The sequence below is a fragment of the Pezoporus flaviventris genome, unplaced genomic scaffold (assembly GCF_033815535.1).
Source record: "Pezoporus flaviventris isolate CSIRO_AGI_PZ_B2104156 unplaced genomic scaffold, CSIRO_AGI_Pfla_v1 ptg000097l, whole genome shotgun sequence".
In the NCBI taxonomy this organism is placed as follows: domain Eukaryota; kingdom Metazoa; phylum Chordata; class Aves; order Psittaciformes; family Psittacidae; genus Pezoporus; species Pezoporus flaviventris.
Genome location: NW_026892645.1, coordinates 3805260 through 3831504, shown reverse-complemented (window position 1 = coordinate 3831504; position 26245 = coordinate 3805260). Strand labels below are relative to the sequence as shown.

Below are 26245 nucleotides of genomic sequence, written 5' to 3'. Positions count from 1 at the left end.
ATTAACTTCAGGTGAGGGTGTCCTGGGGCCTCTTATCTCAGAGGCCCCGCCCCATTGCAGGGGTGGAGGGGAACCTGCTGCCCATAAATGTGGGGCTCAGAGCATCTTATGTTTTCTTTGTGCAGTTGGGACTGTGCTGGAGGCTGCTCTGCACTGGTATGTAATGCAGGAAGCCTGCAGTGTCTCCTGGGTTTGTGTTTTGTTTCTGGGGGGTGTGATGTCTATCTGATGCTTTGTAGATGGTCTTTTTGCCTTTCTGTTCTCTGTGCTGTGTGGAAAAAGCTCAATTAATCTCCTGTAGAGCATCAAAGTTTGTCTAACCTGGATTTTTTGACTGCTCTGTGGATCTGAGTGAAGTTGTTGAAAAACATTCCTATAAAAGGTGGATGTATTCCTATAAAAGGTGGATGTATTCCTATAAAAGGTGGATGTGGTTGGGATTTCAGGAGTTGTGTTCAGAGCAATTTTCAGGAGAGCTCAAACACACCTGTGTTTAGGAGGGAAAAGACTCGGGGTTTTGTATGGGAATTATTCACTCTCTGAGCTCCTGTACTACTGTAGTCTTGCTCCTCCTTGCACTGTGCACAGACAAAGCTATAGAGCAAAACTTGTTTTCTTCCTGCTGCCTGGCTTTTAATAAATCCTTTCCCTTTTAGACTCTGTGTAGGCTAATTCTTGATTTACTGCCTAGGCTTTAATAGCTGGAGCACATCAGTCATCTGAGCACTAGCAGGCTTGACTCAAGGAGCAGAGAAGCACTGATGCTTTCCCTGAGCCAGGCATGATGCTTTGAACCACTGACTTGCAGAGGTTTTCTGTGTCTACATCAGGAGAAGCAGAAAATGCTTCTGTTGCTTGGCTTCCTCATGACTAAGCTGGGAGTGCTGAAGTGTTACTTATGGTTTCTATTCAGACCTGGAAAAGGGACTCAATTTTAGGGAGCAGCTAAGCTTGTTTGCTGGGGAGGGAGAGGGTGCTTGTGAGAACTCACCTGTGTGTGGCCAATGACAAAGCTGCCAGCTCAATAATGAATTGGTATTGGGAAGCCTAAGCCAAAGTGTCCTCAATGTGAGGAGCTTGCAAGAGGTGGGCAGGCTCTCCCTGTGTCCTCCTGCCCTGGGACAGCCCCAGTGTCCCTATGGAAGAGGCTGAGCTGTGTTGGGCAGGGTCACAGGAGTTCTGGTGCTAATGGATGGCTTATTCTTGGATGCTGTGGATTATAATTTGTTGTGTGTTTGGCCACTTGTTGGACTGGGCCTTGATGAGTTGTTGATAAATTGCGATACAGGATGTTCCCTGTGATGAATTTCTGTGGTGCAAACTGACCATCTGAGCCCCTGCAGGCAGGGGTGAGGCCATGCAGGGAGAAAGAAGGGCTGGGAATATTTGTGGGGAGGAGGAAAGTTGCTGGCTTTTAGCAATCCTTTTCAAAGAGAATTCCAGGTACGCATTTTCGACTGTGGGATAATGAATTCCTGCTTGATGTGTTCATTGTGTAATGCTAACCACGAGCTCATCTCTAATCTGAGCTACGCAGGAGCTCATCACCGCATAGCTTGAGAAATCCTTTATTGTATATGCATGGGCAAGCACATTATAAATACAGGACTTGGCAATAACTCCCAGCCTGCCTGACAGCCTGCAGAGGGGCTGGGTGTGCTGTGCTGCGTGAAGGCAGCTCCTCACCATGGGGTGGAGTTGTGGGAGCTGGTGGGGGGGAGCTTCTGATGGCTTTACCTATCCTAATGCAGCACAGACCGTTTTCTGCACAAGCCTGGTTTTGTTCGGGGTTCTGTTACAGAGCAAAATGAAGAGGAGGGTTTATTTAATAAGAAATCCTCGTATTAGCTTTTAAATGCTATTCTCCTGCTTGTCCTTGTGCATCTCAAACTTGAGATTTCTCTGGTCTGGCTCCTTGGCTGTGGTTCTATGGAGCGGTGCTGTTTGGAGCACCTTTACCTCAGGCTGCTTTGCTCTTTGTGCTGCTCACCCCTGGGGAGCAATGTGTTGTCACAACTCAGCACTGCCTATGAAAGACCTTCAGACATCCCAAATCCACTCTGGTTCCCACTGTTTCCAGCAGAACTGTTCAGAGCCATTTAGCACTGTGGAATGAGCTGCTGGAAACACAGGGGCTGACTGCTGAGTGCTTGTAGAATCAAGCTTAATTGCGAGCCCAAATGCATTCATTAGGCTTGCTCTCCACCACCACAATGCCTGTGCAAGGTGTCAAGCTTGTGTTAGCTGTTGGAGATGCAGTGGGGTTGTGGAGGTGTGCAGGGCCTGTGTGTGGTGGTGTGACAGGCTCTCAGAAGTGCTCTGTGCATCTGCTTTATCCCCACTAACCAGGGTATGACAACACAAGCAGATGCTGAAGTGCAAGGGGGTGGTTAGGAGGGACAGACTGGCACAAGGGCTCTGCTACCCAGCTCTAGCAGAGCTTCCCATGCCAGCCTCTGCTTTTAACACTTCTATGGCTCTGCTTGGTGTTAAGTGATTTTATTTGTTTCTCTTAACTGCCCTTGATTAACACCATGACCTCTTTTCTCATGATTCCTATCTCATTACCTGTGTGGAGATGGGGTGGAGCAAGGCAGGAGTCAGTGGCTGCAGTGCTCATGTGTCTGATACTCTTCTAGTGGCTGTTAGGCCCCTTTGATCAACATGAAAAGAAGAGCAGGAGAAATGCTCAGGTTGTTCCACCTTGTCCACATCACGTCCTATAGCTGACCCTGAAACTGGAATGGTGGATCCATACCAGATCTGGGTGAGGCAAGTAACAGCATGCAAGGGTGGCTGGGGATGCTGCAGGGCAGCAGTGCCTCAGGCTGGTCCTTGGCTGGTAGATGGGCACCAGCCCCATCAGCCATGGCTTGGGATCCTTTCACAGCACCTCCAGAAATAACTCGTGGACACGGCAGTGTGGCTGAGTGGCTCCCTGAAGGAGACCTTGCACCCATGCAGTGGGAAACTGGTCCCCAGCAGCACTGGTGAGGAGCTGTGGCCCATTTACGTGCCTGGTGTGGAGGACACAACGCTGAGCACTGGTAACACAATTTATTTCCACTAGTGAGTGAATTGCCCATAATTCATGACAAGCAGAGCCTCGAGTGATGATGAAGGTCAGCCCATCAGATCTGGAAATAAATTGTATCCTATTACAGCCTCCTATTAGGGCTCTATTTATAGCAGGGCTTGCAAACTCCTGGAAGTTTGGAGGGTTTTTTTGGTGGGGTTTTTGCTTTTAGGTTGGCTGGTGAGGGTATAAGGACATGAAAAATTTGGATGCAGAACAAACACTTATGCTGCTGATATAAACCAGTTCTACTGCAGAGAGATGCTGGGTCTTGGGCTGACAGGGGGGATTTCTGGGGTCTCAGGGCTGGAGGCAGTGCTTGGGCAGCCAAGGGACAGGGGTAAGTGGACAGAAACCTGGCTGTTTTGGTGAGGTTTGCTATCTGTTCTAAGGAATACTTTTATGCTTTTACACTGTCAGCACAGTTATTTCTGCAGACAGAAAAGCAGTGCCTTTCTCCTGTATTTACCCCTTCTATTTACCATGCCACTGTAATCCCCAATTGATAGATAATGTGCAGGATGTGGTTTGCCATGGAAACGGAGCCCTAGTTCTTTACATTTTTTAAAAAGATTAATATTTCTTAGCTTGGTTTCATTATTCTGATATTAAAAATCATTAGTTATGTACCATTTTATGGCCTTCCCAGGCCATAATATGCCCTTTTGTGCACAAGCTTTCCCATAGGCGAAATAAAGCAACCCACCTGGGACTGGCAGAGCACAGTGGTGGTACCTTGGCTGCAAAGTCTTTGCTTTCCAGCATCTCTGGCTATCACATCAGATCACTATCTGCCACGTTGGTGATTCTGATAACACTCTGGATGAATTAAAAATGGAGCTGCTTCTAAAACCCTGTGTATGTGTATGCAAGTTCCCTTGCCTCCCAATTTGAATCCCAGTTCTAGAGGCAGTAAGATCTTCTTTCAAAGCCCATCAGATACGAGGGAACCTCACCACTGGCAAATGGGTGAAGTTACAGATTTTCATGTCCTCTATTTCCTTGAAAAAATAGTTGAACTTCCAAAGGATTTGGGACAGAGGGAAACTGCTGTGAATTAAATTGCCTTCTTCTATTGAAGAGCATGGGTTTAGGTGAAGTGCGGCTGCTTGCTAGGAAGTGAAGCTGTTGCTTTCAACAAATGACTGCTCTAATCTGGATGCCTATGGAGGGGAAGTGTGCTTAATTGTGCAAGAGTCCCAGCTCTGTGCTCAGGGGTAGGTGCAGAGCTGGATGTAATTGCTTGCTCAGGTTAAGAGGGGTGATTCACTCATGGTGGAAGCTTAGTTCCTTATAGGTGAAATAAGAAAAACAGCTGTCTTTTAAAAGTCATAAATCTGTACAGTAAAAGGGTTGGGCAAACCCCATATTTTACTGGTTTTGCTGTCAGAAACACAAAGAATTAAGGGCCATGTGACTTGGTAATTGCTGTGGACTTTTTTCTGACAATAAACATTAAACTTAAAACTGTATTAAAATCATTTGACAATTTTTATGCTTTAACAGCTGAGAGTGAATAATGTTTTTTGCATATAAAATACTTTCTCTTGTCAGCCTATAAAACTGTCAGAAATAAATTCATCAAAAAAAGGTTCTATAATTAAAAGTCACTTCTTTTCTATCTCTAGTTTAGTTGGAATTATTTGTTTGTCACTTTTCCAGGGCTAAATTACTGCATTCAGAGACAACTTTCTTCAAGACTATTATGAACTGTATGATTCTTACAAAAGGAGCCCAACTTTCTCTTCTAATGTATCAACTCAATATCGCTTTTCAGCACGTACTTTTAGATGGTACTGTTTCTAAAGAGCTATTTTCCTCTGAAGATGAACAGGAGCGGTAATGGAAAGTATCCAAATGTAGAAATGGTATTTTTATTATTGAGCTGCAGATAATTTATGGAAAACTGCTGAATTAATTTTTTAGCAAAGTAAATTGTTAGCACTTCAGATTGTAAATTCTCTCAAAGTCGGAGCTGTACAGGTGTGTTAAAGCTAAAGGAGCAATATTGATCTTTATAGTAATCAAAGGAGGGTGTCAGCCTCCTGAGGGAGAGCTGAGGATGATTTGGTCCTGACCCCTGCCAGGTGGCAATGGCGGAGGAGCCCCATTGCCTTTGGGGTGGGGAAAAGGGTAACTTGTGGGCACAGGGCTTCGTGGAGCGATGTCTTTGTCATCCCGTTCCTATTGAGTGTAGGGAATGCTTTTACCTGGCCCATCATCTTGGGAGACTTGTCTCTTGGGGGGATGCTGGTGTCGGTGGGGAGAGCCCCTTTTCCACCCTCCACTGCAGGAAGGGGTGTTTTGACAGCACAGACTCTTCTAACAAATGGCCTTGGCTCTTTAGTGATGAGAAACTGTGAACTCATCAGAGCTGGGTGGATTTGGGGGTGACTGGATTTTCAAGGCTGGAGGGTGATAATGGTTTATTGATCTGTTGTTAAGTTATTGGAGCCTTAATGGAGGCAATAAACCAATAGAGCACATAGCTGTCACATGGCTGCATAAGCTGGGAGAGTAATTAAGCAAGCCTGCCTTGGCATGCAGAGGAGGAGGCTTGTGGTGGCTGCTTCTACAGTGAACCCTGGGGTGATGGAGCTTTTTTCCTTGCTGGCCCTGTGCCTGTGCAGGGATGCTTCATGAGGGTTGCAGTATAAACATCAGGATCCCTTTTCCCTGGGGCTCTGCTGATGGCACCTGGGTACCAATGGGTGCAGAGGTGCATGTGCATGGGGGTCCTGTCTTGCACTGCAGTGATGCTCCCTGCTGGGAATTGTGGCTCATTAGGTGTGAAATACCATGCTGCTGGTCGGACGTGTTCTGCCGGCCCTGTTACTGCCTCCTAAAGGGTATTTGGCTGCAGTTTGTAAGGTTTTGGAGCTCAGTAAATAAAATGGGCCCTTGCTCAGAAGTCCTTGGTAAGTGCAAGCAGATGTGAGGGTGCAGATCTGAGTGGGACCAGAAGGTTAAAGGGATACAGCATTGTGTAAGGCTGAGGATTTGCTGGCTTGGTGCTGTGTTTCTGATCTGATACATCATGTAATCTGGATTCACTGATTTAACAAATGGTGGGGGGTTCATGCTAAGATGAACTGCTGCTTCCCCTGGTTTCCATAGGTCCCCTTTGCCTGGGAGCTAGGAGGCAAGGCTGATCTGCTGGAAGCATTATCTCTTGGTATGGCAATTATTATCTGTGATTAATCCTGCTCCTGCTGGAGGGTTCATCTTCCTGTTTGCTTCTGTTGTTCATGTGTAATACAAGTTGATGTGAGCTGTTGTTGAAAGGAGATAGATGGAGATGTCTGTACAAAAGAAGTTTTTAATGACAGGATGGATAGAGACGTCCTGGCAGAAGCGGCTGTGGGTCAGGGTGTGTTAAGGCTGGGTGATTCAGCTGCTCCTCAGGGTGCCTGCGCCACCACTTGTGGCAAGTTTGGGGTCCTGGCTCCAGCACAGCCAAGATGCTGGAAGCATCTACCTGCAACCCTCAATGATCAGCCAGGAAATCCTTCTTGTGGCAAGACATGAATATTCACTTGTGAAAAGCCAGAAATACCTATGAAATCCTCCTGACCCTCAACAGCTCCACAGTCGTTATTTAAGCAAGCTCATGCTCCATTAAAAACAGTTATTTAATACAATAATCATTCAATTAAAAACCTCTTGAAGCGGCTGCCAGAGCCTATTTGTATCAATACAATATTTTAATTGTAAATAGCAAAGTACGGACCTGCCAACTGTGATTGTCAAGAGAATGTTACTGAAATGAGTGTTCTGTCTCAGTCAATGGAGCAGGAGCTGGGGGCACTGCACTGGACAAGGAGCATCCTTCCAGCCCTGCAAGCTGGGGCCGTGCTGGCCGTGGCAGATCCTGCCCCCAGGGACCAGAGGACTGGGCAGAGCATCTCATGGGGGTTAAACACAGGGCTTTATGTGGAGGCTGCATTATGCTGGAACAGCCTGGGACGGTGATGGGTGGGAGAAGCAAGTCGGGTTAACAGTGTTGTCACCATACAGTCAAATCATGGTGGAGCTGGGGTGTTTGGTGAATATGTCTCCAAACACTTGATGCCCAGAGAAGCGAAAGGGTATTCTCCAGTATCCCTGCTGTGAGGGCATTTAAAGGGAAGAAACAAAGCCCTTGAGCAGAGCATGGCTGTGGCCAGCTCTGTGCTTGGTCCAAAGAAGCAGTGATGCTGTTTCCAGGTGTGGAATCAGCTCCATGATTCAAAATAACTATGCTGTGATAAAGACTTAGCAAAGGGGAAGAAGGAAAGGAGGGAGAATCTGTCCAAATGTCTGCTGTAGAGCTCTCTGGGCTTGATAGGCTTTGGTAAAGCTCCCTCATGATGAAGACCACAGCCTCAGCTGGTCAGGGATCTCAGTGCAGTGGGGGCAGAAAGCTGGAAATCTCTGCCTGGAATTCCTGCTGGCACATACATAGTCCCACACTCTGCCTTTTGCCTCACTGCATAGGTGCCATCACATAAATATTCCAGTCACTATTGCTTACTGTCAGACCCAATTTAGAAAAGTACCTGTCTGTTACAAATATTTTATAGTACTTGAATATGCAATTTATGTAACATGCCCAACGAAAGAAATCCATTATCTGGGTTTGTCTGATTGAAATTCTGGCATCGTAACAGTAGGAAAAAAATTAAATTATTCTAAGAAGTTGCAGTCCATTATGAAGGCCTAACTGCTCCTCTCTGAAAAAGAGCCAGGGCTCCCTCAGCGGTGCCATGGAAAACTGGGCTTCCCCTGTTCCAAGCAGTTGGAATTAAGGGCAGCTAAGTGTTCTGCTGCTCTTACAGGCTGCCATTGAATTCCCATTACTTGTATCTCTGGCTTCAAGTTCATTTACATTTTGCAAAGTTGCCTCTCTCTTACCTTGCTCTGATTAGGTTGGTCTGAAGTAAATTACTGAGCTCATTGATCTGAGCAGTTCTGTTTCAATTGGGATGCAGCACACCCAGCATGGGGCCTTGGCAGTAACTATATACCCAGTGCCCTCACCAGGGATGTACCCACCAAGCCCTGATTCTGAGCTGCTGATGGAAGGTGGCTGAGCAGCATCCTCTGCGTTGCTGTCAGATGCTGTGGTGTTGGGTTGCTCAGGAACATGGTGTGGCTTATGTGCCTGGCTTACCAACACCCATACCAGCTCAGAAAGGGTCTTTAGGTCTCGTCTCTGAGCTGAGAGCAAGCTGCTTAAATTGAGTGAGGCTTAAACCTTTCCATAACACCAGAATAACTTGTGTGGTAAGAAGAGGTTGACTTTGTTTAGGAGGGACTTTGGGAGATCTCTAGTCCAATCTTCTGCTGAGAGCAGGGCTGGTGTGGGGCAGAGCAAGTTGTTCAGGTCTTTGTCCTGGCCCAAGGATGCTGTAAGAACAAGGCACCACCAAGGGAACCTGATAGCAGGCACACATCAGTGCTCTGTTGTTGGCCTGGGAGCACTTCTGGGGTGGGCAGCTGCAAGGGTTAGCTGTCAGAAACCTTTGTTTTCATCTGAGCTAAAAAGCTGTGGGTCTCCTGCAGAATGGGGCTTAATGATGGGAATGCATTCCCACTGGGAACTACAGCCTTGCAGCTTTAGGCTGGGAGCGTCTCCTCAGCAGTGAGAAGGTGCAGTGCTGCAGGAAGGTATTTGCGATTTGGAATTGATGTCCATGCCTGCACTGAAACTTGTCCTCCGGTGTGTTTTGGGAGGAAAAACCGGGTCGGGGTATGGCAGAGAGTATTTATTTCCTCTGGGACTTTGTGTGTTACTTGTGGTATATTTTATGGATGGAGTCGGTCCCATATGTCTTGGGGAAGGCGTTTGGCTAAGCAATGTGTTAACAGTTAGTGTGCTAAGGAGCTGTTGTTTGGGTACTTTAGTTTTGACATTTAAATGCATTTTTCAAATACAGTGAGATGAATGTGATGTCACCGGGGAGTCACGAAGGACTCTCAAGCATAAAAGCAGACGGCTGGGTTTTAATCTTTAACAGTGCACTGGCTTCCTGTCCCGGAAGGTCCCTTCAGTAGAAGCTGTATTGTGCTTTAGGTACCCAGAGCATCGGGGGTTTATCCACTTCTGACACTCTACGTGAAAAAAAATGTGTGCAGTGCAGAAGTGATATTTAATGCCACTCAGACCTCGTCTTGTTTGACCATGGGAAATCTGGAGGCTGAAGTCTTTGTGAGCTTTGGCAACAGGCTGTGGCTCAAACAGAAAATGGGTCTGGACTCAAATCTTTATTTTCACTGATGTATGACCTCTATAGAACATGAGGGGTTTATGGCCTGACTCTGCAAAACATGAACTAGTAGAAGGTGAGTACCCTAGGAGGAAACCTGTGAGGAAGCAGTGTGTTAAGAGTGCAGGGATGGAGATTCCACATTTGGAAATAACATGGAACAGTCCTAAAGGTATTTGTCTAATTGCACAAACACTAGAGCATGCTTCCCTTTCAACAAGAACAAAGTGACTGCTGGATCCAAATGACTCCATTCATTATACTGTGCCTTTGGAATACATTTCTTAAAGCTAAGGCAGACCATTTTTAATCTTAGCTCCACCTTTTTAGATTCATGACACATCATTCAGTTTATAAGAACTGGAGTGAGCAATCTCATGTGTTTAAGAGCTGGAGAGAGCACTGCCCTGATTTTCCTTATGGGTTCGATAATACCCTCTGAGCCTTTGCCCCCTTGGTGGTGGTTGCCCATACAGTGAGGTCTCAAAGACATTTGTGAGCCAAGGGTAACTTGTACCTGAGGAAAAGCAGAGGAACCCCCCCCCCCCCCAAGGGCTTTTTCACAGGTATGCAAATGCATAAGAGCAGAGTAACACGTCTAAGTATATAAAAAAAACATAGGATTAGATTTATAAATAGATAGGAAGTATTTGCTGCTAACATTTAAACACATTGGAGTTTTCATTCACACACTTCAGTGTCAGACTTCAGTGGGGGTTTCTCTGGCTGTCCCCAGCTTGCAGAGATGGGAACTGGGGCTAAGGGGATGGACAGGAGGATGGTCACAGGTCCTTTACCTGCTAAGGGCTGGCGTTTATTCTCCAATAGGTAAATAAGACCCCTACAACGGGCCCAGGCTTGACGGCAGATCAGAGACTGACCCCCCTGCTGGGCAGAGAGAGCAGGCATGCTGGCCTAATACTTGTGAGCTAGCAAGAGATCCCTTGGGGAGTCCCAGGTGAGGAAAATGCCAGGGACGGGCTCATAAGTCTGGTCTTTACCCTCACTTTTAATCAGCGGAAGAAGCCTCAGAATCATGTCTTTGGTGTAACTCAGCGGAGTTCAATGACTACCCCAGAGACCAATTTGTCCTCATGTCTCATATTCTTCCGAGAATTCCCAGTGCTTTCCTTTTTAACTATTAATGAAGATCAGGAATTTTTCCACTGGGGGAAATTCACTGTAGAAATGTAGAAGGATCTCCTAAAGTTTACCCTTTGAAAGCTGTGAGTGCAGCTGTTTGTATACTCAGTAGGGCACGGATGTATTTGCAAATGTTCAGGGATTTACCTGCATGAACAGAGCTTGTGATAACATTGTGCTGGATGTGTACCCAAGAGGGAGTGAGCATTCACTGGGGAGACCCATTCCTGGGCAGGCTGGGAGCAATAAAGTCACTGCAGTGTATGAGGTATCTGCAGCATGTACCTCCAGTAACCTGCCCAATACCAACACTTGCTCCTCTCAGTCTGCATCCCAAAGGCTTAAAGATGAGCATGAGGTTAGTTGGATTGTTCTGGCGCATCGCATACCTGATGACAGTGTTTTACTTATTTCAATGAGTTTCTTTACACTGACATTTTCCCATTTTGGAATCATCTGTAAACTGGTTTTCAGAGGGCTTTATCTTCGGGGAAAGATTACAGATAAACATGAACAGGCTTTTAATTACAAGATACTGATTGTTGGTTTACACAGCAATATTTATTCAGTAAATTGCTAATTAATGCAAAGAAAGCACCATGTGACTTCAAATATTTGCTTCCATTTAGACTACAAAAGTAGTTTTTCACAATGATGACAAGAAATGAGGTATGTGAGGACAGTCATTAAATCTTTCAGGTTGGAGAAGGCTCTTTAAGATAGAGTCCAACCGTTAACTCAGCACTGCCAAGTTCCCTGCTAACCCATGTTCCAAGTGCTGCATGTACCTGTCTTTTAAACACCCCCAGGGATGGTGATTCCAACACTTCCCTGGGCAGCCTGTTCCAGTGCTTGATGACTCTTTGGGTGAAGAGATATTCCCTACTCTCCAAGTTTTTCTGCTTTCCTTTAGTTTTCTTGAGATGCTTCTGTGGGGAAAAATGGGATAATCCTGGTGGCATCACGGCAGCAATAACCTGTCTTCTGTGTGTGCAGGCAACTGCTGCCTCTGTTTTGAGAGAACAGAATTAACAGATCGGATTCCACAAGTGCTTTTTAAAGCTCCAAGTAACCCATTGTCACCTTTGTCCCAAATAGCAGCACATGGCTGTGGCAGACCCGATTTCCATGCAGGCTGCCACCAGTTAGCTAAAAAGCACTGGTAAATAATCAGAAGTAAGAAAACTTCCTAATGACTATAGAGATGTGTTTGCCTGTGAGGACAGACAACAAAGTGGTCCCAGAGTGTGTGAGAAGTTTATGGTAAGGATAGCCACAGCAAGAAGTTATAAGAGGTTTATGTGGCTTTGCTTAGTTGACCTGCAGCTGCCCTGTTGGTACAGAGTAATTTATAGACATGCTGAAAAAGCTGGATTTATGCCCTGATCATAGGAGAGAAATGCTAGTACATAAAATTGGTTGTACCTTTTGTAGGTTATACCTAAATCTTTAATTTTTATAGCAGCTAAGAGAAAAATAAGCTTGCATACGGTACACGTGGCATAAACTGACTGTAAATCCTTGCCCTGCAGAGAGGAGCCTGTTGATCCTGTCCAGGCTGTTTGCAAACGTGCTATAGCTGACGGCTCTCAGTGTGGCAGAGCTGCAGTCACTGGGTTTCTCCCCATTCCCTTGACAAAACTGGAAATACTGGGGTTGGTTGTGCAAATACGGGAAACAAACCTCTGGCTTGGGATCAACCCATTAATGTCGTATTCGGCTGAGCAGGAACCTTTGGGTCTCTGAGGATTTACAGAGTGCTTTTGTCTCATCCTTTTGTAGGAGAAACTGTAAATGAAAATAGCCATTTCCAAAGAAAGTCCCATTTAATTCTCAAGATGAATTTAACTTTTTCAGTGCCTTAGCTTCTTAAGGCAGAAGTCATTCACTGAGTTCAGGTCCTCCTGACCAGCATCGATCCCTCTGATTCATCAGTAAATTCCTTGTTTGTTGAAGAAATTAATGAAATTGATTCTCTGAAAATCAAGTAAATTTCCAGGCCATCTGGCTGGCTCCTCATCCTCATGGCATCTTGAGCCTGGCAGCACAATATGATCTCACTGCTCTTTCAAGAGGCTTCAGAATTGGGGATGGGGCAGTAGTGACTTGTACAGATTGCGTCAGACCTTAAGCACTTCCAAACCCCCCAAAGAGTAAAAATAACTCTTCAAGGTCCCCAAAGAGCTGATGAATGAATGTGAGGAATTGGATGAGGAATGGGAAAGATGGGAATTAATTCAAAATATGGCAAATGTGTCAAAGAGATTTGGGTTCTTTTCTCTTTCCTGCAATTTCTCCTATTTCCCAGCTATTGCAAGGAGCTGCTGCCAGGCTAAATTACCTCCAAGACATGTGGTAGATGTGGCTCTTAGTGCTCTCAGAGTGGTGCTGCAATGGAGCCACCTCCCTGTGCGGGGTGTGAACCAGACCAGCGCTGAGCCCTTGGCTTCAGGAAAGCACTTTCCAAGGAAATTTGAGAAACACTTGGAATGCCTCTGTCTATTAAAGAATGACATTTAGTGTTGTACTTTGAAATATGTTTAAAGTACCACACAGCATAAAGACCCTAAGGGGACCCATGAGCCAAATGAGATTTCCATGTCAGCACCAGTCACGACCTTTCCTTTACTGCATCTGCTTAAATACAGAAAACATGGTTTTGTTATAAAGTCAAGTCAAAACAGGGATTCAGAGTAAAATATAATATATACTTAGGGCTGCCCTCGGGGACCTTTTTAATGGTTTCATATAAAACAATATTCTGTTTACTGTTAGATATTTCTCTGCTGAGTGCACCCTGCCCTCTCCTCGATGCTCTGAGGTTCCCGAGGTCTCTGGCAGCCCCTCCACCCCTGCAGTGGGCTCAATGTGCAGGAAGCCACCTTGGCCGCATCTGGTGGCAGCCCTGGGTCTGTGCCTCTTGTCTTTAAATTTCTATCAGTCACGGGGTGAGCAGGACGTGCCATGGTGGAAGGATGGTAGCTTGCTACCAGCAGGTTGTGATGGCCTCCATGCAATTCCCACCCTGGCAGAAGCATGGGAATGGGTGTGATTCCAGCCCTGGCTCATGGAAAACGTCTGCAAACCTAATGTGGGAAGCTGCCTGATGCACAAGCTGCTGCCCTGAGGGTCCTGCAGGTGGTTTCCTGATGTTTTAGGAGCAAAGAGGCTTAGCAGCAGCCTCAGGTGTGATGCAACCTCTGCCCTCGGGTCTCTTCCCTGCCTAAGGGGAGGATTTGCCACCCCCCTGCACCTGCAGCAATTTCCTCTGCTCAGATCCAGCTTGCTCCCCAGGGTTAATACAGGGAAAAACATTTTTGGGAGAAAGGCAGGTTTTCTGGAGCTGAAGTTTAGTTTAGTCACTGTGGGAGAGGTAAGGCCCTGCCTTTTACAAACTAAGGCAAACAAAGTGCTAGCAGTAAAATGCTTGAGCTTGGTATCCATAAAATTACTTAGTAAGCACTTTGCCTCAGGCATGAAAGACTGGCACAAAGTCTGTTCCAGGCCATTGAATTCCTGTCAAAAGAAATCCCACACCCATTAATTACCATATGACAGGTACAGGGCTTAAAACCAGAAGCACCAGGGCGCTGAGGCTCCTCTGTGACTAACGCCACTGTGGCTGTCGCATCCTGGGTACCACGGGATGGAGGCAAACCCTCCTGTGCAGCATTCCCTGCCAGCCTGTGTGGGAATCTTGACAGAACTTGTGCTGTTGGGAGGTGAGACCCCAGAGCGTGGAGGCTTTGGTCAGTGAAGGCTGTCTAATGGCTCTAGGCCCCTGCATAGCAGCAGAGCTGCGTCTTTGCCTCCCGAACACCTGCATCCTCCTCCTGGATTGTGTATCTGAGCAGCAGCGCTGAACCCATCCTTAGCTGTCCATGTGTGAAGCTTGCTTGTGAGCATGGTAGCGGAAGTCTTTTGTATTTCTAGTGCTGGCAAGTCAACACAAGGTATAGAAAGAAAAGCCGTGTGTTAAAAGACAGGCAAACTAGATTTTCTGATGTTGCAGGGGTTGCTGCTGCCTACCCCAGCATTAGGTATTCCAGCAGCTCCTGGGCACTTGGAAATATCTGTGATGCTTCCCAATTAAAAAACACTTTAGTGGAATGACTCTTTGTCAAAAAGTATGTACCTGCTATGCATTATTCAGCATTATCTCGTTTAAAAACAGACATGCAGCTAGGGAGAAGTGACACTGTGTCAGAGGAGAGCACAGGAGATGGCTGCGCATCATGCATAATGAAGGGTGAGCCCCTCCATGGGTGCAGCTGCAAGGCAGCAGATACCCTCTTCAGAGGCAGCACAGCTCATGGTCTTCAGCAGGGAAGCCTTAATTCAGACTTTTAAACTCAACCACTTCTGTAAGAATCATCTGTCCCTGGACTTGACACCTCTTGCTGGTCTTTGCTGATGGGCTGAGGGTGGCTCTGCCCTGCCCGGAGCCTGGGTTGCTCCTGTTGAGTGCAGGGGTGCCAGCTCCTTCAGGTCCAGTCCCCTCTCAGGAACTGCCTGGAAAATCAGGGGCTGCTGCCCCATGGGGTTTTACAAAGATGCTAATACTGAAAATTGCCATAGATGTGCTGCTTCTGTTGTTGATGCTGCAGTGACTGAGTCTTGCCAATCTCTGTAATACACGGATCAACTGATCTTTCCATGAAGATGCGTGCCTGCTCTAAAAACCAGCTAGTTAGAGGTGGGTATGTTGTGAAATGCATTGGAGTTTAGTAAATGATGCATTTAGCTACATGAAGTTTATAAATCATGAATGATTTATTCATTTATAAATAGTCCAAACTCCATGTACATATTCTTCTGGTTGTTTAGCTCCTTGTAATTTATTGGTTCATTATTATTTCATATGGAAGTTATGTCATCCAAGAAGTAAGAAAAATATTTGCTCCATGTGCTTTGTTCACACTCCTTAAAGAGCAGAGGAAGCAGAGATTTGAGGTGCATCCTCCCCTGCCTCTGCCCAGGCTGACAGAGCTGACTTTAGCTGAGATGGAGCCAGAGGCACTCATCCTCCTTAGGGGTGAAATTCACCCTTTGGAGCTGGGTGGGAGAACGGGAATTCTTTGCGAGAGGATTTATTCTTATGCTTCCTTTTCCTAATAAACCTCGGCTTTATGTCCACTTAGAAATAGTCAGGAGCACCCAGAACCATCTCAGCACAACGTAGGTGGTAAAAGCACCATGAAAAGTGCTCTCGATAGGAAGGGTGGAAGGGATAAGGCAGAAGTTGGACCTTGTGCCCCCTGGACCAGGCTGTGCTGCTGGGAGGGGACTGTGCTGCTGTTGCTGTTGCAGCCAAGTGGAGGGGAACTGACACTGGCAATTCTTTCATGTACTGTTAGTGAACAGCCATCAGAAGACATTGACACTAACTGTGGGCCTTTTAAGAGTGTAATGTATTAGCAACTTGTCTCCTTGAAAGCTAATGACAAATGCCTTGTTTAAAAGGAAGATCAAAACATCAAGAAAAATTAGATTAAATGGTTATGAAACTCCCAGTGGAGGACGCATTTCTCAGAAGTATTCCCTGTTGAACCTTGGAAATCTGTAATTATTTCCCCTGCTTACTGCATTAGGGCTGGGGAAGTGTTTGCATTGCTTCAGTATGTAGCTGCAACCGTGCTCTGTATGGCACAGCAAGCCTTGCTTGAATGGTACCTTGGTGATGGTGGGGTCTTGGTTGTTTGTAGAAGCCAAGAGCAGTGCCCATGGTGGGAGGGTTGGCAGAATGGAGGCCAAAGCTGCAGTGGAGGCACAGGCTGCTGCAGGACAGTGATGCACAGCCACAGAGGGGCATGGTCCCTGCTACATCTCAGCTGCTCCTATGGGAGCAAAACCCTAAGTCTCTTGAGTAGCCCATCCATGAAAACTGTTTTATGTCCAACTCTGTGTGAAGGGACCTTTGAGCAGCACTGGTGCTGCTCCATCAGCAGAAGTTGCTGTGGCTGCTGCTGAGCAGAGACTGCATTGCCCTGTAGCATTGGGTAAGGGGTTTTCAATAAGTAGCGAGAGAGCAAGGGCCTGTTTGGACCGGGTTTGTGGGATTTGCAGAGGTTTAGGTTGCTCCTCACTGGAGTTGCCTGGGTTTCTGCTCACTGTGGTGCAGCACTTGAATCCACAGTAATGTCTGTGGATATAAACGTGGTCAGGGCTGCAAAAGCCTCTATCTCAAAATAGAGCCCAATCAAAGCTTGTCAGATTCTCCCCTTTGCTGGAGCAATGGCAGTTAAAATGGAACATTCCAGACCTCAGCCAAAGAAGAAAATGTACATCTTTTTAATGAATTTCACTACTAATGTGCAGACACTGGATCTCATTTCTTGTAGCATGCAGTAGAGTCCCCAGCCAAACCTCAGAGGACTGCCCTATCATCTTTCCCAGGTACAAATTGGTTTAATAGCAAAGAAAATGTCACAACTTTCCTTCTATTCTTTGTTAAATATCCAGTTTTGTAGTTGTCTGCTGTAAGTAACTGCTGTGGCTGTGTAGTTTGATGCTGAGGTTTTGCACAGAAGTTTGGTGGTGTAACATGATGGCAAAGTCCTTTCCATTGTAGAGGACAGTGGGATGAGGGATGAATCTGTCCTGCTGAGCACTATCAGTCCGCTCTGGGCAAAGGATGGAGATCCACACTAGCTCTGTTATGTTTATAATCAAAGGCAGCTGAATTAGGCTCTTTCTCTCCTATTTCTATGTACCAGTTTGAAGGGCTCAGATGAAAAGTGTTGCATTACACCAGCACCAATAAGTCACACTATCTATGTTGTGACACACAGAATGTTATTAATTGTCAATCACAAACCACCAGGCTTGTCAAGATGTTCTCTTCTGAACAGGCTGCTTTAGACCTGAAGTGATTTTTAATCAAATGTTAATAACACAGCATCTGTCAGTGGACCATTGGCATCATACAATAATAAAAAGTTAACATATGACATGGCAAATTCTAATGTTTTCATTTTTACTTCTTTCCAATTATCTGTGGAATTTCTGCCAGAATGAGAAGTGTGCTGACATTATTACATGCAAAACACACTGCTGAAAGATGAACATGTCTATTAAAGTCTGCGTTCCCCATCACGTGAGCTCCCAAAAGCACCTTTTAATCTCCGCTCTCGAGGCCTTGCTGCCAGAGTTATCCTGTGCCCAGGAATCACCAGTTGCTGCTCCTCTGGTCCTTGCCTTGCCAGAGCCATGGAGAGGACTCCTTACATCCTTTCCCCTGTCTGCTTTGCCACCTCTGAACATGATCAGCCTTCACTGGTCATAAAGCCAGAGATCTTGGCTATGGGAGCATCCTGGCAAGCCCACAGGGAGCAGGGAAGAGCCTTCTCTATCTCTTTGCTGTGGCTAGGGATGCTCTGAGATGTCATGGCAGCACCTCTGCCTCCCCTTGCCATGCTCCCCACCCATGTACACCCCAGTCCACGGGGTGGGTATTTGGGCAGGACTGTTGGGGGGGGGGCATGGGCAGCCTCCCCCTGCCCTCAGACACAGAACGAGATGGGGCAGGAATGTCTGTGTTCTAGTGCCTGTGCTCACTTCTTACAGGGTGTTATTAGCACTAATAACCCTCAGTAGCGTGTTAATGCAGCTCGAGAAGGGCTGTACTTCTATCAAATATCTATAAGACATTGTGGCTTATAGTGTTCTGGCTGTGCTTGTTAGTGTGCTCCCTCTGGGATGGAGGATGGAGGCACAAAGTGTCTGGCATTTGGGAAAGTTTGGCTGCAGGAAAGCAAGGGAGGAAAAAGCTACTCCAGAGAGCTGAGATGCAGGTAGAGAAAGGAGATCACAGAATCATAAAATGATGCTGGAGTGCAGGGCTGAGAGCGCACACAGAGCCACGGACCTGTATGGGGATGGTGACAGTGTGTGTCCCCAGGGCTGGGCTGGCCCTCATGGTCCTTGCCTGCAGCAGCATCCTTCTGGGGTGTGTGGAGTTGCAAAAGCTTTGAAACCCTAACGAGAGAGCTCGGTACAGTGGGGAGTGTGATTATTATTAATGGTTTGTGTTACAGGATAAGCGGTGCATAACAGATCTGCTGCAATATCAAGTCTTCCATCAGAAATTCATCATTTTGAGGACTTTGTCAAAAGTAGGCTGTGTATGCAGTGTATACAAATCTGTATGAACATAATGCTATATGGAAGTTCCAAGCACCTGTATATTTAAAATATACTCAATTTCCTTTTCTAAATGCATTGTTTTCACTTGAATACTTCATAACATTCAATGGATTGCAGTTGCTTCGTCTATAGATTCAATTTGTGTCTCTGGACAGAGTTTGAATGGATTTATTATATTGAAATGCAATTTTGCAGACATAACCTTATATCTGACCCGTCATTACTTATAATGCTAAACTTTGATATGTTAATTCTGCCTTATGTTTTTATATATTTTACGACACTTGGCTTAAACATTTTTAATCTACATATTGGTTTATGTCCACCTAAATTATTGTTGCTTCCGGGGACAATGTGCACACAAGATCTGGCAATTCATTACGCTAGCCCCGCTTAAATGAATTTCAAAAATTTAATAAAGTTCTCCCCCTCCTTCCATTGTGTTCAAAAGCTTCAGCATAAACACCAGTCCAGTGTTATCAAATCACAGAAGAAGAATAAGGTTAACCTCAAACAGCCCAGCCATACCGCAGACCTAGAGGAACGTCGCCTTTGATTAACGCTCCCCTCTAAAGCGCCACGTGCCTTGCTGCCGCTGCCGCTGCTCCTGCTCGCAGGGGTATTGATTTCCTCCAAACCATCCCTTCTGCCAGCATCTTCCCTCCACTGGTTCATCCCCAGGGTGTCGGTGCTGGGCTGATGCTGAGGGCTGAGTCAGCCCAGGGGGGATGCCGGGATGCACCGATCCCCCTGTGAGGGTTATCCCTATGGTGGCACTGCCGGTAATGATCCTATGCCATGACTCGGTCCAAGAGTGGAGGGAGGATGCTGCTGCCTTTGCTGCCTGCAGACTGTTGCTGATGGAGGCAACCCCTTGCCTACCTCCAGCTCTGAATATTCAGCAGTTTTGAAAGAGGAGCCAGGGAGCACCTGTGAGAGCTGGATGTGGGAGAGCATCTGATCATGGGCTCAGCCTTAGGATGTCCCACAGCCTATGGAAAGGCCATCTCCTGTCCCGCTGCTGTGCCCAGTCGCATCCCTCCATCCTTTGGCCTTTTCCCTGCAACAATGTCATGAATTTTTCATCCTTGATGAACTTCAAAGTCTTTTAATGACTCTTCATGAAAAAACAGAGGGGCCAAAAGTTGAGCAAAGGGAGATGATTAAAGGACCTTATTAAAAGCAACCTTGTAGAATTCTCCACATGAAAGAGAGCGCCATTATGAGGGCTTATCCTTATAAATGACACTTCGCTTTTGCGAACATGCCGAAACCTGATTAGAGTGACAAGCACTGAGTGATACTGCAAACCTGTTAATAACATGAAAATTAGAAGAGGCTCATGCAAAGAAGGGAGATTAATTTAGCCCGAGTACATCTCGCGCAAATTGCAAAGTTGTGAATATGTTCTCAGATAATGAGCCTTCGCAGTCATCAGCTCACTTGTCATTTTCTGTAATTAATGTTAAGGAAGACTCCTTCCTGATGGTTCGTATTACTCATATACCAAGAAAATTTCTTCAGAGAAATAATTTACATTTATTATCATCGGTCTGTTTGTGTGGTTTATTTCGCTGTGGAGTAATTTATTGCAGCACCGTTTCACTTGCCTTGATTAGTCGCTCGTCAGCCTGAAATGTAATTTTTTTTTCCTGATGGCAATGTCTGAAAATTGACAGTGGTGCAATACTCTTTTTTAATCTGAGGATGTGTTTTCTTAACTTGAATAAACTTCTGGGCTGGAAACAGAAGCTGCTTCACAAGTTGAATTACTGTTAGAAACTCAAGGCACTTGGCTAATTCAGGTTCTCAGCCTGCATGCTAGACTCACCAGCGCTCTCCTGTGTGCTTGTCTGTGTGTATGCACCGTATACAAAGTAGTTTATTCCAGGAGCAAGCTAGTTATTGGTTTATTGCTTCAACAAGCCTGAAGTCATGTGTAACATGCTTATTACCCGTACTCTCAGACTTCAGTTAGCATCTGAAGCCAGCGAAAGCAGTATCAGATCTTATTGTTGTTTTCCTTGGATTTCAGCTCTTATGTTTTATTTGGTTTATTACCAGTATCTTAGTTTTTCTTATCTTTAAAGAAACAGTTTAGTTTTCTGACAGATGCAGCAGTTCTTGTTCTTGGTGCCTTCGCAGTGCAGATGCTTCTGTCAGAGCCCCTGTTCCTTATAAACCTAGGACTGGCTGAGCACACATGATGCTGAGCAGCAAGCACACCTCTTCCAGAAGCTTCCTGCCACTGCTGGGACACTCGGGGAGCTGGAGGAGCTCTGCTGCCATCTCGGGTGCCAGAGGATGTCCCTTCATTGATGCTGCATCCGCTGCCATTCTTGTCACAGGCTGCCCATGTTTCCCATGGAAGGGACCTGGATCCTCCTGGCACATATGGTTCGCTCACCTTGCTAACCACAGCTTGCGAGACCCCGCAGAGCACCACATAGAGGAGGTTTTTGGCACATTCCAGGTGAATATCAAGCATTTCACTGAATTCAAGCCACTGCCGATGGTCTTCCCCATGCCTGCCGGAAGCAGGAGCAGCTTCTAGGTCTGAGGAGCAAAACTACAAACTCCTTTTCCTCCCACACGACACAAACACATAAGCAGTTAAAGTGAATTACTGACCTCTGAGCTGCAAATGAACCAAATGTTACTGATTAGGGTTTTTAGGCAGAGATAATGATTTCTTTTTATTGGAGGCCTTCATTCCGAACAAGCCTCACAGAACACTATCTGTAGGCAGCGACTGCCTGTGCCAGTTAATGGTAATCCATATTTATAAAACTATAGTCCATCAAAGTGGTATGAATATTTTAAAAGCCATGGACAAATCAAATTGTCTTTGTCAAATTGCACACTCTCCACATTGAATATGTTTTATGATTCTTCCTAGAACAAGGAGCAATGGGCTTCCTGAACTAGCTGAAAGCTGCTTGCCTAATTTTTGCTTCTGTAAACAGGCAAGTCTCTCTGCTGTTTTAAAGAACTCAATGAGCTGTGGAGATTGACATTTAAGCCATAAAATTGTACTTTATTTGATGAAGTTAACAAATAATGTATGAAGTAGATTTATTTGATGTCTCTGCGAGAACTAGTTGGCTCATCCTTATAGAAACAAATTGACTGGTTTTGAAGGACTTTTTAAAGATGCAGGCAACACACTGCAGAGGAAAGCCAGGGTTGCTTGGGAAGCACCATGTGGTGCCAGCACAATGCATGGAAGGGAGCAAGACCAGACAAGTGAAAGAGGACATTAGCTGGGTTGTAATTCATAGTGAGCATCCACCAAGCTCCTCTCATCCTCCATGTGGTCCATACCTTGTATGACAACAGTAGATGCAAGCTGTTCCAGCCCAGAAGCCCCAGCCAAGGGGGAGCATCGTGAGCATCCCTGAGATCAGTCCCAGAATCTGGTGAGGGTCTCTGAGCAGCTCCTTCTCCTACCAACAGCCAGTGAAATCAGAAGCCTGCTCTGAAACTTGTCACATGTGCATTTTAACCTAGGTCAGCTCTAATACAGGTGACCCTAAAACATTCATGACCATGAAAAACTTAAGGTCCTTTCCAACCCTAACTATTCTATGATTCTAAAACCTGGGATAACTGAGGGCTACAGCTATGTGGTTTGTGGCCAGCAGGACATGCGCTTCCCCACTGTCCCCAGCCCTTCAAGAGGAGATGAAGGGTAGGGTAGGCAGATGCCATGGACCATGCCGAGGGATCCAGCACTGCTCCTCACTGGTAGTTCAGGACCACACCATCACCTCTTACCGGAGAAACACTCCAAGCTGTATATCTCTAAGAAGAATGTGCACAGTACTACCTGGGACTTGTACCTTCAGATATGTGTTTTAAATGCTACTAGATGGGGAACATTTAAAAACTCAAAAACATTTCTAAACCACTTCACTGATATTGATGCTCATGGCAGCCTTGCAGATGTGCAAGATGGACAGATCCCTTCTCGTGAACAAATAAAGACCTTTGCAGGCTTGGGGCTGGCAGCATATGTGAGGTGGGGAGGTTGCTCCCCAACCCCTCTGCCTTAATATGCATCAGAGCAGCAACGCCGATGGCAGCCACAAATCACGCTGCAGACAGAAGCAAGTGTCGCACGCGGTGCACAGTAACAAATCAAGCAGGGAGCAGCAAGGTAAAGCAGGAGTGCACGAGTGGGGACCCGACAATGAAATCCTGGTAGTGATCGCATTGCAAGTGTCATCCCAGGAAATAAAATGCTGGCGTCGAGGCAGGCCTCACCTCTTCTGTCTGAATATAACGGCAAAAAAAGTTTTGCCACATCTATCTTGTGATGTCAGCGAGACGGGCTGATAGCACAGAGACAGCTGAGACAGCACGAGGTTTAGCAGACAAATAAATTTGAGAATCATCTGCATAGAAATGGAAAGCTACTCCATGCTGATGAATAATACAACCCAGTGGCAGCATATAAACACAAAATAACAACGGGCCCAATATAGAGCCCTGGGGAACCTTGGAAACAACTTTACTAATGGAAGATGAAAAATCACCCATCGAAACAAAATGCTGTCTATTTGATAAATAAGATTTGAGCCGACTGAGAGCTCTATCAGATAAGCCAAGCGAGCTGCTCGTGTGGCGATCTAAGGGGATACCTTGAATAGCAGCATCAAGTGACAAAGACCTAACATGTGAGAACAGATCCCAAATTAAGGCTAAAATATGGCTCTGTTGGGGTTCCTCATGCTGAAGGAGGCTTGGCCAATTCCCACTCTGGTTGCCCTGCTGAGTGTGTGTGCAGGGCTGGGTGGCTGCCTGTGCTGGGAGCACCATGGCCATGGGAGCTCTGCTGACTTTTGGCTTCAAGAGGTGAGGAGGAAGCCCTGGACTGTGACCAGACCATCACTGCCTGTCCAAACAGCAGACAGGAACTCTTGTGCTGAGAAAGATAAACTTCTTCTTATCAAAGATACCTCTGCTTTTCTATAGTTTGGCTGCTCCTATGTTATAGGTAAAAATATGGTGCTGGATGGTGGAGTCTCTCCTTTACTTATTTCTCTTTGAATTTGTTCTCTCCAATTTTGTGGCAATAATGTGAAACACAGCTGAGAGCCCTGGAACTGCAAAAGCAGCAAACAAAAAGCCCTGGGAAGCCTTCACTGGCATGTTTTACGCAGCGATGCGAAGTATGTCACTGCAAGAATGAAGCATTCAGGTGAACAGTTAAGGAGAAAAGAAAATGAGTCACTCTGAGCTCCCCCAGTTCCTGCTGTCATGAGGGGTTGAAAGCTCCCTGCTTGCAGGTGCTGTCCCACTTGATGCCTTGCTGCTGCTCTGTTCTGCTTACACCACCCTTGCAGCATGTGTCATCCAGTCTATCCTAAGCCAGGACTGGTCCCAGTGTTGACTTTCATGGTCTACAATGGAAATTATTCTGTCATAATTCCTGCAGAAAAGAAAACATATGTAAATAAAAAAAGGAATTTACAAGAGGACAATTCTGTCTGTTCGCATGCAAACCAGTGGCTGTGGTTGGTGATCTGGCTCACCAGCGCAACAACACAGGTAACATCCTCACACCACTGTGGTGTTTCCTGAACCTCCAGACCCTACTCTGTACAGCACCCCATCACACCCATCGTGGCTTTGGGATTACTTTTAGTGTTTGCTGTAAAAAACAAGAGTCACCAATTCAAAGCAGAAAGTCTCTTGGATAAGTCAAGCCCTTGGTGTTTTCCATAGCATCCCCACCACCATGGTCCCTGGCCCAGCGAGGTGGACTGCTTATAAACAATTACATTGTTTGAAAACATATTAATAATTCTGCCAGATGCATTAACATCGCCCATTGGTTTCTAACAAATTGACACCTTTTTAGCTGAAAGGATTCCTCATTAGTTTTCATTTTGATGGCTTTTCCTGGAATAACTATAAATTGTGTTTATTTCACATAATTCCTCCTGTCAGTAGTTATAAATAACTAGTTCATATGGAAATTATGATTCTGGCTTGTATAGGCATGTACCTTAAACATAGCATGCAGCAGGGTAATAAATTGCCAGAGTTTTCACTGATGGACTTTTCTAATTTTAAGTGCGACTAAAAATGTATTTGCCGACAGTCTTCCTATCTTGCTTTTTGCCACCTTAAATATCAACAGCTCTATTGTATCAGTCTTTTTCATGTAGCATTTTTCATACAGTGTATCTCAAAGCACTTTACAGGGCAATTAATTACCTGGATGAGAGTGACAGGATGCAGGCAGCGATGACGGCCATTATGCAGTCAGCAGCATTCCCCACGCCGCGCTCCGCATTTGCATTGCTGTCATTTAATTTGTGGTGGTATTAATGGGAAGAGAGAAAGGGAGTGGGGTTGTGGAAGTGCTCCTGTCTCCACTCCTCCATGATGGGCTGCACAACGCAGCTTGGCACAAGGAAGGACCATCCCAGCACAGGATGGAGTCAGAGGAGGAGGATGCTCAGTGCTGTGGTCCTACCCCATCCCTGACACCTCAGGGCAAAGCCACCAAAAGGATGCTGCCCGTCATCAGGACTCAGATTCCTCCATTGCTGGAGGAAATTCGGATGGTTCCCATTTTTATTCTCAAAATCAGAACAAAGCAAAACATTTTAAACCTCCTGTACAATGAAAATGCCTCTTTGGTTTTGCTGGAATCGTAGAATAGTTTGGTTGGAAGGAACCTTCAGTGCTGAAACTCTTCCATTTTTCTTTCAGAGTATAGCTTTCCCATTATTATTATAAGCATATAAAATATAAATCTGTTTTTTTTTATGGTAGTAGAGAAGCATTAACATCAAGATCCGTAATTTCAATGTAAATACATTTGTTTTCAGTCTTAGTGAACTCATTTTCAATGACTTTCCTTCAGGGTTTCAAAACTAAAACAAAGAAAAAGAGTATTTGAACAACAAATTAAATCTTTGCAGGAACACTGCATAGTGGCATTTAAGTACAGGCATAATAGAACTAAAAATCATGTTTTAAGAATAATTCTTTACATTCTCAACCACCTTCAGAACAAGTATTTCACTTAAAAGCAATAAGTCAATAACTTTGCGTTCTCACAAACATAAGCTCAATCAAAACTGTTTCTGGTATGTAAAAAACACACACTGAAATTTGTGCATCCCCAGTTCTTTCAAGTGCCCTTTCCTGCCACCGAAGCACCATTTAGCCGAGCTGTGTAAAATACACCCAATCAATAGCAACATCACTCATATTTTAAAACAGTGGAGGAGTTTCTTGAGACTTTTGTCCATATGTTTTCATTACAGTTGACTGGATAATTCATAACAAATTATTTAGACAACACGATTCATCTGGTTCCTTCCCCCACCACATCTCCTGTCTACAAGTAGGCAATGTGATCCTTCACTGGCTTTTTTAACTCCAGGATTTCTCCACAAAATAATTCCCTCTGAACTAAAAATGTCATTGTCCTGCTGATCAAGGCAAAGGATAACCTATCTTTTATTAACTAGCTGGCTAGTCATTAAAAGTGAACTTGCTTTTGGCCACATATTGACCTGACAAAGACACCTCATCTCTGGAGTTTATTTGCTTTGTGAACAAATCATTTGGTTTACGACTTTTCCCTTCAGGCTTCCCTTTTTAGGATTAA

The 26245-nt window shown here is 45.5% G+C and overlaps 1 long non-coding RNA gene across 1 annotated transcript; it reads left to right on the top strand.

The window, feature by feature from the left end:
- Nucleotides 1–124: 124 nt before the first annotated feature.
- On the top strand, nt 125–15983 carry LOC133281329 (uncharacterized). Its single transcript, XR_009747479.1, has 2 exons — nt 125–156; nt 15609–15983. It is a non-coding gene; the product is annotated as an uncharacterized LOC133281329 (long non-coding RNA).
- Nucleotides 15984–26245: the final 10262 nt, after the last annotated feature.